Here is a 13,363-nt window from a genome sequence, read left to right on the forward strand (position 1 = left end):
TACTTCTGCCCCACATAGCTATTATTATATTAACATAAAATGGAACTGCCATTGCCACTCCATTTTTGATGGAAATATTTACCATTAAATATAAAAGCAAAGAAATGTAATTTGGATACAGACTAATTTGTCCACAGACACCAGTGGTTAGTGGGAGTGATGAGTAGAATGGGAAAATCAGGGCTTAGAGGAGTTAGGTGTGGGTGATGGGAGAGAAAGCTTTAATATCTTTGGGAATGGGATGACTAGAGAGGCAGTTATTTAAAAGGGATGAAGAGCCAATTAGTTTTAGCCAGTATTTGGTAGTTGGGAGAAGCAGATTTTGGTGTGAATTTGATGTGGTAAGTTATATCCAAGATGGCCAGTAGTAAGTTCTGGAGTGCAGATAGGCCTTGGATTAAATTTGTTGGCTGTGGCAGGTTAACTTGTGTGGTGGTGAGAACATTTTTTTAGGCATATGTCGCCAGTAATGGTATACAGTTAGTCCCTCACACCTTAGCAGAGTTCACTAAGGACATGAATTATTAACAGTCTCTTGATGTTGTTTAACAAGCCTGTCATTTCCTTTAATTCGTAACATGTTGGATCCTGGCTGTGAGTGTGGGGTGGGAGTCATGCAGGTGTTTGAGATTGGTAGTTTAGGGTTAGGTAGTTATGTTTGTTCATTGGTGTTATTTAATTATTTAGTTTTATTTATTATACATTTGTTGACCGGGAGTGTCCGACTGAGCTGAAGCCCTTTTTCAGCGGAGGTCCAGGGAGAAAAGCACCAATATAGAAAGCATTTTAATAACAGTTATTACACTCAGAGAAATATACAAAAAGGTTACCATGCTGGTAAAGTAGTTGACAAGATTAAACAATACAAATCAAAAAAGATAAAAAGTGTAAAACATAAGATGTTAAATGTTAAATGTGTTGGGGTAGTGCATAAGGAAGGCTAAGTTTCTTGGCTGCTCAGATTTGCTGTTTGAGGTGGGTAAGGCACATTCAGGCAGTTGGGGTAGTTGTTTTAGCTTTGTGATCTGACATTGTTGGTGTATAGGGAATGTTGGCTTTTCTAATGGCTGCTAGGTATTGCGGCATAGTGAAGGCATTGGTAGTCATGCTGAGTTGCTGTTTGGGTTTTCATCATTTGGTGTCTCATTGGTGGTATTGTCTTGGGTGTTGGAAGAGCTGTTCATGTAGATGAGAACTGTGTTCCAGCTAGTGTCAGTCTGGTTTTTACTTTTGTAGTTTGGATGTTGTCCTTACTCTGAATGTTCATAAATAACAGTCACCTTTACACATTAAGATGATTTCAGAAGGTCTTTCTGCAAGTTTATTTATTTATTGGTTGCTTGAGGTGGTAGAAGTTATGCCAGCATACCTCTCAACCTCTTAGTGCAAGACATCTGGACAAAGCCTGACATAATGGAGGGGCAAAGTCCCAAAAATAGGGACATATTTTAAATATTGCTCTTATAAACTTGGAAAGATGTTAACACAACAGTATTTGTGCTGGCATGCATTTCATGAAGGATATGAAGTCTATGACTCAAATGTATGTCAGTATTTAGTGACTTCAATCCTCAGACCAGCAAAAATATGAGGCAAAAATTATATACACCAGTAGTGAAGGCAGGATGACAAATAAATTGCTGTGGCAAGCCTTATGTGGAGTTAGAGTATCTGGCTAGGAAGTTATAGGATCGAGTTGTTCGCTATTCTGTTTCTGTTTAGTATACGATCAAGGTGTTCATTATTCTGCTTTGTCATCATGTTCAAATGTACTAGGCAGGAGATCATGTTCAGAGGCTGCCGTGCCATCCTCAATTGTTGCACAGACCCAAATTACTTTCTGATTGTGGGAGGACACCCATGGTAATAGTATTCACAGAAGGCAGATTTAAAAAAAATAGATTTTGCTCATACTGTTAAGATTTTGGTTTGTGGAAGTAGTGGTGAGCATGGGTATATTAATACTAAGCTATGGGTGAGGGTGGGGGGTGGATAGGGGGTTATAACTCTTGCGTTGGATGCAACTGGCCAGGTTGTGTTTTAGGAGTGGGTAAGTTCTTAGAGAGCCCTGTAACTTTATTGGTGGTATTGCAGTAGAGTTAAACCCATTTTTTCCCTCTCTTTCTCTGTGCTCATATTTTTTTCTTTCTTTTACAGATGGCAAAGGCTCACAGCTTGAAGGAGTGATGGGCAGCCATTGTGGCTAAGGCTGAGGGATTGTTCCATGAAGCAGCAGTGTAGGATCCATCTACTTCAGAAGGTGCCAACCTGTTTTCCCCCACATGGCCTGCTGATGTCATCTACAATAAGTTTACCTGCAGCCACGTGGGCAGAAAGAGACAATCCCAGCCAGCGAAGACAGTGTCCACTATAAGAGATAAGCAAACTAGGAATTTGGCAGGTGGTGTAACTTGTGAAAGTTCTGCATTGGAGGGAATGACACAGCTGCAACAACAGGTAATAACTTTGATGGATGGGCAACGTACTACAAAGTTTAGTTGAAAGGGGGTTGGAGATGATATGCTGGATTTACTGAGGTGTGAGGAGTGGGAAATGGGGGTTGTGCCAAGTTTGGAGACAGGGAATGTAGGATTGTTTTCAGATCAGGTGGCCCACTTGCACCATAACATGGGATCTGATTTTGGAGTCTGACCAGGTGATTGGATGGCTACACAAACGTTGTCCACAGGGGGTGGGGGAGTTTTCTTTACTGCACATATCCAGTCTTTGGTTAAGGAGAAGGTATGGAAAGGTGAGTATGTTGACTTATTTAAGACAATTGATGCGAAGGAGTATAGCATTTGGTGGAGGTGGACACAGCAGGTAATAAGGACCTACTGGTAGTGTTAGCAGCTTTGGGTTGTAGGAGGACTGGAAGGTTTAGGGCTAGAACATTGGAGAACTGGGTGCTGGAGTTTGTTTATTATATGGCTGTTTGTTTGGAGAAGGACAGCTCCCAGGCCTTACATTCCTTGTCATATTTCTTAATGATCCAGGAGGCACAGAGATTGCTTACCCATATGTCGATATGGTATGACCATTGGTTTTGTAAAAGGAAAGCTGTTAATCAATCTTTGAAATGGGAGGTGAAGCACCTGAATAGGCTATGATGATGGATACGGTGCATGATTTTTCCCATCTGAATAGGTTAGGAGGTGAGATGGTTGGGATATGTTGGGCATTTAACTTGGGAGGATGTACGTAATTGGCATGTAGATTTTTGAACACTTGTTTGATTTGTGTTGGGGCATATTCTGCTTTACATTGTCGCAGGCAAGACATGGATCAAGAGCACACATTCAGTTCAGACTGATAGTGGGGCACACCTGCTGCAAGACCAACCTGGGTTTAGAGGCAGAGAGATGGTAGTTCCTTTTGAGATCAAAGAGGCAAGCTGACCTTTACATTTGCCCATTGAAGTACAGGTATTGCAACTGTTTTTGGTTAGTTTCCCCTAATCAGATGTTGTCAATGAGTTGATTCTGGGATTTTTAGTGGGGTTTTCTAATAAACAGGGGGCTTGTGAAGATAGAGTGGTTTGTAGAAATTTGGACGCTGTGTGAGAGAAGGAGGAAATTTTGTGAGGTTTAGTCAAAAAGGAGTTTTGTGCTGATAGGTTGTTGGGTCCTTTCGTGGCCCCTTCTTTTAATAATTTCAAGGTATCACCATTGAAGTTGGTCCCTAAGAAGCCACCTGGGGAATTTTGAATGATTCACCATTTGTCCTCCACAGAAGGCAAATTAGTTAATTACTTTATTTGCAGGAAGACTCACAGGCATACCTGCAGAATGTCTGGATTTTTGCCTCACATTTTTGGTCTATTCCTCATTAAAATTGTGCTTTTTGACAAATCACTGGCATGATCTAAAGATTAAAGTCACTAAATAATGATATACATTTGAGTTTCAGACTCATGTTCCTCAGGAAATGCATGCTAACACAAATCATGTTATTCTAGCAACTTTATAAGTTTATACAAGCAATATTTAAAATGTGTCCCTATTTTTGAGCCTTTATAAGGTAACACTTTAACCATTATGCCAACCTCCCACTCCCCCATTATGGCAGGCTTTGTTCAGATTTCTATACCTAAGAGGTTGAGAGGTATGCTCACAGATTAGATATGTATCTTTGGATTGTGTAATCAGGTTGATTAAAGGTTTGATGATTGTTGGCTAGTAAAGGTGGATATCGATTGGCATTTCATTTGTTGCTGGGATGGGAGGAGGAATGGTCAATCTTGGGTATGTTGGTTGAGGACAAATTTTATTTTGACATAGCCATGCCCATGGGTTGTGCAGTGGCCTGTACCACTTTTGAACAATTCAGCTGTACTTTTCACTGCATATAGCAGCAGTGGTTGGCCAGTCAGAGAGCCATTCATTATCTCAATTTCCTTTTGGTGGGTGAAGGGTACAAGGGAGCTAAGGAAGGGATGCAAGCATTCATTGACATGTCTGATGAGCTGGGTGTTCCCCTTACAAGGAAGAAGTTGGAGGGCCCTGCTAAGGTCTTAGGGTTTTTAGGGTTGACAGCTGATGCAGGTCAAGGTTTACTGTTTGAAGGGTAAGACTGAGTGGGTTATGGTTAAGGTGCAGATTAGGGATGTTTTGGAGCTGTTGGGTTTGTTGAACTTTGCATAATATCGGGCAATTAGCCCAGGAAAGACTTTTTACAGGCCAGTAGCATTTTTACTGAAAGGGGGGAAAGGAATCATTAGGTGACAGTAAGTTAGTGCATGCCGATTTGGAATTGTGGGTGTTGTTTCTAGACCATTTCAATGGCATTTTAATTTGGCAGAAAGACTGGGTCAATCAACAGGAGTTGAAATATTTCACAGATGCAGCAGGAGGGCAAGGAATGGGAACATATTTTAATGGGGGTGGTTTGGCATTTGATGGCTGGATGATTGGGAAGAAAAATGGAAGAGGGGTTTAGCTTTCTTAGGACTGATGACTATTTGGGCAGCATCTGTGGTTTGGCAGGAGCACTTGCAAGACAGGAAAGTATTTTTTAATTCAAACATTTTGGCACTGATGGGGGTTTTAAATCAAAGTCTGCTAAATCTATCTTAATTTTGTTTGTTTTGAGGAGACTAGTTTTGCAAAGTCTATTAATGCATTTTTCTTTTCCAGGCATACATTTGCCAGGTATGAAGAATGAGATTGCTGATACCTTTTCTCGTTTTCAGTTTTGCAGGTTTTGACAATTGGCCCTGGAAGCACAAGTCAAACCAATATTGCTGCCAGTGGAGGTGTGGAGTTTCAGTCAGATGTGATGGGATGGCTCATTCAAAAATCATGGGTGGACTCAATGTGTAAAGCTTTTGGTAGGGCATTGTTCAAATCTGGTGAATATTTATGACAGCTGCAAGAGTTTGACAGAATACGGTCAGTTAAGTTGTTGCATTTTTTGGCTAGGGTTGGGTAAAAGGATGGGCAGTTAAATCAGTCAGTATGCACTCAGCAGCCCTTAACACAAGTGGGGGGGGGGGACTTAACTAAGCTGTGGGTGATAGCCTGAATGCTGAAAGGATGGGAGCAGGTTTGTGGTAGGTAAGTTGTTTTGCATTTGTCTATGACAAGGCATATCCTTACGATGTTTTTGTCAGGGCTTTAGTTAGTGGAAGGGACTTCAAGGGATTACCTGCTTTGGGCTACTCTGACAGTTTGGATGTACAGAGAAGCATTTAAGGTAAATGTACTTTTGGGTTCATTGTTGTAGGATGTTGTCATTTTTTTCTTTTATGGTAGCAATTTGGTTACAGCATTCTAAAATGCTCAGATCATGTTGCAGGCATGTTGTTGATTAGTGTCTTTGTTCTGTGTCATGGGGTAAGAGGTTGTGATTGTCACATGGGGGTAGGCCACAGCATTTGTTTTTTTGATATTCTAGTGGGAGGGTAGTGGATGCTGATCAATTCATACATTTTTAAAGAAGGCCTTTCAGTGTTTAGGTTTTCATGGCGAGAGGTTTTCCACCCATTACTTTTGGATAAGGAAGGCATCTGACTTAGCAAGGGAAGGAAATTCAGTGGAGGTTAAAAAGAGGGTAGGGCGATGGTCATCGAGGGCCTTTTTGTCTTATATTAGACAACTTTAAGTTATGTTTGTGGACTGTCCCAATTTTGTTTTTTTGTAGGATGGCAGGTTGGCATACTGAGCCATTCCATTATATACAGGGTGGTGAAGCAAGCAGTGATTAGACCAGATGGAACTGATTTGGGGTTGCCACAGAGCAGATGGAATGTCTGTTGGCAAGGTGTTAGATGATTAAGGTGGCATCAGCTTGTGGCAACCTGACAGATATTCAAGCTTGGATAGAGATTCCTAGTATTTTAATTTTTCATTTTGTAGGTAATAACTTAGGGTTAACTCCAAAATGCCAGTTATTGACTAGGATATTGATCGATTTTACGAGTTTTAGGTGTAGGTTTCTGTCAATGTTTAATAATTTGGTCAGAGATAGTGCTGCATTTTGTTTGGAGCAATGCTGGCAGGTTTATGGATTTTGAGTGGGCTCATCTTTTTGTTAATCACAGGATTTCAAGGATCTTAGGGCATTTTGGTATTTATACTATGCTCACAGGGATTTTGATGACAAGGCTCTGATTTGGTTTAGGGAGGATGGAGTACAGTTTAGTGATTTGGGCTTGGATCTCTTTTATGTGCACCTGTCATTATTTTTGAAACATTTGATTAAATTGCAGTTTTGAGGGGGAACAGCCTTGTGAAGCCTGGTGGGCAGAGAAGGGGGGATGTGATTCACCCCTTCAGTCCCCCCTTTGATCTATTTTGGTTGAATTGTGTAGTGTGTCCTGTTGGTTATCAAAGTGAGCAGTTGTAAACTGCTTCTAGTGGGTAGTCGACATTAAGTGAGCAGTTGATTTAACGGTGCTTGAAGTCAATTGTAGGAGGAAGGTGAGCAGGTAATGCTGCCTGCTTTAATTTTGTAGTTTGTTATGTTTTGTAATTGTTTATGTTGGATTTGGACTTTAACTGCATTGAATCAATCATATGTTGGTTAATAATAAACGGTCATCTTATTCCAGAACATATGGTTATTGTGTGTATGGGGTTTCTGAACAAATGTAGTTTGGACAGAGTTTAATTTGTCCAGAGACACAACTGGTTATTAGGGGTGATGGGTAGAATATGTTTGTCTTTTCAGCTTTTCCTGGTTAGGGGTCACCACAGCAGAACTCCGATCTACTAATGATTGGCAGTCAATTTTTTTATGGTGCCGAGTTGCCAGCCCGATGCTCAACCTTCAGCGAAGGCATGCCCATTCATGCATGTCTTTTGGAGGCCACTCGACCATGGGGAGGACATGCAGACTCCACACAGAAGGCACTCCGGCCGAGAATCGAACAGGAGAACCTCTTGCTGTGAGGCAACAATGCTACCGCTGTACCACCGCAGCTCAGTGATGGGTAGAATATGAAAATCAGAATTTAGAGGAGTTAGGTGTGGGTGATGGCAGGGAAACAGTTAATATCTTGGAGATGGGATGAGTATGGAAGACATGATATAAAACAGAGGAGGAGTCAGTTAGTTTTATCCAGTACCTGGCAGTTGGGAGAAGATGATTTCGGGGTTAACTTGCTGTTCTGCCCTCTCTACCCTTAGTTGTGTTATGGGCTGGCAGTAATTTTGTTGGATTGTGGGTGTGGACAGGCAGAGAAGAGAGGTTCAAATGGTTGCCTTATTCCAAAACATGTGGTTATTGTATGTATGGGGGGATCTGGACAAAATAATTCATTGCTCTTCAGAACCAAGTCCACAAAAGAACAAATCCTGTTAGTGCATCATTAGAAAGAGACATAACAATGGTTGGGCTATGGGGAACAGCTGCCTTAAGTGCAAGCTGACAGGAGGCATGATTTACAGGAATGACATCCAGTTATCAAGCAATGGGATATTCATAGATTTATAGGTAAGTACTAGGCTATCACTCTGCAGACTGTTACAAGCCTAGCCAATAACCAGAGATCAGAATGAAACCCTGTACCTTTCTATCTTTGAGGTAAAGACATTAACTATTTTGCCATCCCCTCCTTCTTTTTAAATAAATGAATGCTGAAACTGCGTTTTATACTTAAATTAGAGCTCAGTATGTTAATAAATTAGTCACTGTAACAAGAAGCTTTCTATTTTTAGTGAAAGCTCTGAATATTACAGAATACATCTTTTTTGGTATTCATTTTGGATCGATAGGGGGTAGCAGATGATATAGTTATAGCTCTGCTATTATAGCAAGTGTTAATACTAAGAATGACCCTGAGGAAATTCAGTATAAACTCATGTGGTACTGGAACTTATAAAACTGTTGTATCAGTGATTACAAAAATCATGTAGTCAGTATCTGATACACTGATGCATTGTCTTGGAAAGTTCCAATAATCTATATATCTTAATTATTGGAAACAAACATTTTGTCCAAATTGTCATCAAAAAATGCTGGGGGAGATGATAGCCATTTACTCCAGATTGTTTCACGTGTTGTATACCTCTTAACTGCCTAGCAGAAGAAACGTAGAGAATGCCAAAAGTAATTAGGCTACAAAGGCCCAAAAATAGGGACGGATTTTAACTATCACTCTTATAAACTTATACAGTTGGTAAAATAACATGTTTTACTTCAACATGTATTTTCTGAAACATATGAAGTCTAAAACATTAATGTCTGTCATTATTTCTTGATTCCAATCCTCAGTGGCTTGCCAAAAATAATCACACATTTTATAAGGAACAGATAAACAATATAAGACAAAAACCTTGACATTCTGTAAAAATCTGTACAGGTGAGAGTAGTTTAGGATGTTACAGTTTAGAAATTAAATGATGAGCTTTAAATCACTTACTGCACCTTCTGTAGATGATGCTCTTCCTTGCAGCATCCTTTCCTTCTCACTTTTCTTTGTTGACCACTGAATTCAAATATCCTTTAATTTCCTTGTTGAAAAACCAGCTCTTACTTCTGATTGGATCTACTGGCACTTGACCAGTTAAAACCAGTACTCTAGTCTCTAGACCAATTGTAGGGAATGTCTTTAAGCAGGAGTCTCTATATTTACTATGCTGCTATATTGAAGCAGGAAGTGTATTTGTTTCCATAACTAGAGCATTCTGATTTTTGTTTCACTGGCTGTCAGTAGAACAAGCTTGTTCTTCGGAATAAGCTGTTTGGTTGCTTAAACATTTCTCTTCTCTCAAATTCACATTTATCTTTTCAGTTTGGTAGATACTGTTAAATTCATATTTATCTAAAGAATATTGTGCATGTGTTATAATTCCTTGATATAAAACTTTAATTTCTGAGATTACTCACCAACTCACAGTTGTGCCTTTTTAAAAGAGTCTATTAACTCACATCCAGAAAGATCAAACAGTGCTTATAAGCTCCATATACAAAGCTGAAAGTTAGGTAATACCACAAAAAAATTAAAAACAAAATCTTAAACATGTTGGCAGCATAAGGCAAGATTCCAAAAGTGCTGCTCTCAGTGTAAGTCCTATCTGTAAGTGGGCTTACACCAGGGACCAGATTCCAAAACACATGCTCTCAGTCTGCTCTCCTTGTAAGTTGTCATTTCCACTCAGAGCAAGCCTTTTGAAATCAGGCCAATGTTGTCATTATATATCCACTGAAAAAGGTATTATCTCTCTGAGCATTTTTTATCATTTTAGACAGTAGTCAGTAGGGGTCTATATCATATCATTGAAAACACTATTAGTCAAACTCTTATTAGTCAAACACTAATAAGTGAAAATACTAAATGTTGAATGAATGTTTCAGCAAAAACTTTCCCTGGGTTAAAAAACAGTTGGCCAACCCAGCAAACTACACAAAAACATCACCAAATAAAATCCATTCGAGTAGGGAGCTATGCCCCCCACAACCCCCAATGTTGAGGGCTGTACCCTCATCCCCCTAACTAAATATACCAACTCCGAGATCACACTGCAGTGGTTGAAAAGAGCAAATCCCCAATGATGGCCAACAGGTTCTTTTCCCAGTGAAACATTTCACTAAAACATTTGTTTGACATTTAGACTTTTCACTTACTAGTTTTTGACTTATAAGCATTCAACTAATAGTGTTTTTGATTATATGATATAGACCCATCAGTAGTAGGTTATTTTTGCTGAAAGCAGTGAATTGTGTTGTTGCTAGGAAATCTTTAATGTTAAACTTTGATCTCCCATGTTCATTCTCATGACTATGAGAAAAATATTCAGTTTCCACTACTGGTGTATATTGTAAGGTGTGTCTATATTCTATTACACCATTCAGCTCACCATGTACTCCTGATACATTTCCATAAATGTCCTTAACTTTGTAAATAAACTACTGAACTCACCTCCAAATGAATGATCTGATGTTGTCAATTTGTATTCTTCCTCATTGCATGGGTTTGTATCAATATTCAGAACTGACTTGGTCATTATTCTAGCTTGTGGCCCTTACCCATAATCCATCACCTCTAACACACCTCAGATCTCATTTTGCTGCTTTGGAGTTTAGATGTGGTTGTCTTCAGCTTTCAAGTTTCCTGTGAAAGATACATTATTTCTTCTTATTTTTTCTTTCTAACTATTTCTTCAAATTTAATCTGAAGTGGAGTTTTTTCAATACTTCTGAGGAAAATCTCCTTCCCTTTATCTTTTAAAACCATTTTGTAACTATTAATGGAGAAAACATCTGAAATGGAATAAAATCCCAAAGAGAATTTTATTAAATCAACATCCAGTAAGCGCTTTCATCTTTTGGTAGACATTTTTCTCCATTATTGTGACAGTTTATTTTATGGCTTTATTTTTCTGCTTTCTGTTTTATAACTATCAATAGCTTACTTTTTTGTACAAGATTTTATTGTAGTTCTTAACAGACTATTGTCTAAAATCTTGGTATATATTATTTAGGACTGCAGTGTTTATTGTGAGTTTCAGTGAACAGGAAAGAATAAGCTAATGTTAAAGGTTTCTTGCCATGTTATTTTTCTGAAGCTTGTGCTTGGGTTCAACCCCAAACAAAATGTAAAGATCTATCAAGATTCTCAGCTTCTTTAGTCCCTGCTTCTTCAGAACTGAAATGTAAGAACAAAAACTGGGTCCAAGCTACATCCGATCTGATCATCATCGGATCCAACCACACATTTTTTCAGAACCTGAACAAAAGAAGAATTAACTTAATACTGAACGGTTTACTGCTAACTACCTTTTTTGCAGAACATTGCTGGAGTTTGATGTTCAAGGACCCTTCAAATGGTCTAGGTATTCAAATTCTTTGACTTCAACTTCATTCTATATCACAAAAAATAATCATCAAATAAAACCCATTCTAGTGGGAAGCTATGCAAAAACAATAAAGAAAGAGAGAGTGAGAGAGAGAGAGAGAGAGAGAGAGAGAGTTTGCATCCAGCCACCTAGGATCAGATGTCTCTATGATCTCCTCTGGATCCTAAGTCCTCCTAAGATATGACAGGTTTGACTCCAATCATCAGAGCCTAAGTTTTTGAATTTGACAGACATAATTTTTAAATCCAGAGAAAAGTTCTGATTCCAAGCCCCCTAGGGCTCTCTTCAGGTCCTAGGTTCTCCTTGGATCTGAGAAGTGTGGCTGTTAGTTCTGCATTAGATCTGAAGCCTTCCGATCTGACAGACATAAGTCTTATTACAGACAAATGAAAAGATGTTGAATACAAGCTCTTTGGAGCCAAACAATTTATAGATTCCTTCAGATCCTAAGCTTTTGGATCCAATAGACAGAAGTTTTGACTCCAGAGAAACTAGAACATTTTTCAAATCCAAGCCCCTTAAGATCCTCTTTGTATCCTAATTTCTCCTCAGATTTGACAGGTTTAGCTGTTACTTATACATTGGATCCTAAATCTTTGGATCCAAAAGACACAAGTCTTATTCCAGAGAAATTAAAAGATTTCAGATCCAAGCTCTTCTGAGTCAAAGCCTTTAGAGCCTCCTTCACATCCTAAGCCTTCAGCTCCAAGAGATGAGTTTTAACACCAGAAAAAGCTAGAAAAACTTTGAATCCAAAGCCCTAGTATTTCTACTGGACACTAAGTCCTTCTGCGATCTGGCAGGTTTGCTATTACTTCTTTATTGGTTCCTAAGCCTTTGGATCTGTTAGACAAACATTTTAATCTGATGTTGTTAATTTTCATTCTATCCTCGACCGATGGGTTCAGATTCGAGCCCTCAGATCCAACTTGGCCATTGTAAAAGCTTGTGGCAAATTTGAACTCTCGAGCTTCTCCCTTACCCAGAATGCACGACCCCCATTACCTCAGATCTCATCTGCACTTCCAGTGAAAAGACATGATCAGTTGTTCTCTTGAGCTTGGGTGCTAAGTAACCAATTTAAAAACTTAAATTTATCTCTTCTTTTCTTACAATCACTTGTACATTAAGTTTTTCTGTCTACTGTTCATTTTCTTCTTTACCCTTTCAGAAACTCTCTGCTTTTTTTTCTTCCATTCACCATTTGCAGTATTTTCTATTACTGTTGTTAGCAGCTCCCATCTTCTACGATTATCGCAGTCTTTAGTACCATTGTTAATACTTTCTTCTTTCCTTTCTCTTTTGTCTTTTTAAAAAAGTCTTTGTGTTAAAGATTGTATTTCTGTGAGCATTTTTGCCTTGGTAATTTTTATGGTTGCATTGATTCTTCCCTTTTGTGGTGATGACTGACAAAGACAAGAGCCCAGCTGGGTTCAAAAAATGTGGTAAATGCTCTAAGAAGATCCCTATGTCTGACTCACACACCTTTTGTGTTTTTTTGCTTGGGACCACTCAGCCTCCAGGAGAATTGCATGATCTGGTACATTTCAACCGGAGGGCATTGGTAGATCGCAGGAACAAGCTATTCTAAAGGGACTTTTGCCTTCTGCCTTTGATGAAGCTATATCTAGATCTTACAAAGAGAAACTTAAAAAGACAGCTGTTACTTCTCTGAGCAGTTCCTCAGTATCCTCTAAGTTCTTGGAAAAATCAACAAAAAGAACTTCTTCAAATCCTATTTTTTTTTGATTATTCGAAGAAGAGAAAACAATTATCGATGCTAACTCTTTGTCATATTTCACTAAGCCCAAATTCAAGTCCTTGGATCTGACAGCTGCTTTAGATCAAAGCAAAGATTAATTGGATCTGAAGACCTCAGATCAGATACCTATTCTGCCTAGGATGAGGTACTCTCCTTTGGTGGAGCTGGTTCCATCCAGAGTGCCTTCTCCCTTCTTAGAAAGACCAAAGTCTCCATCAGCTCTATCCACCTGTTCATCCAGAAGTCTCACCGAAGAAGACATAGAGAGGCTAGTGAGAAAGATCTTCTCAGCTCAAAGCTA

This window comes from Protopterus annectens, chromosome 1.part0 (genome assembly GCF_019279795.1).
Source record: "Protopterus annectens isolate FY-2018-M chromosome 1.part0, PAN1.0, whole genome shotgun sequence".
Taxonomy (NCBI): Eukaryota; Metazoa; Chordata; order Ceratodontiformes; family Protopteridae; genus Protopterus; species Protopterus annectens.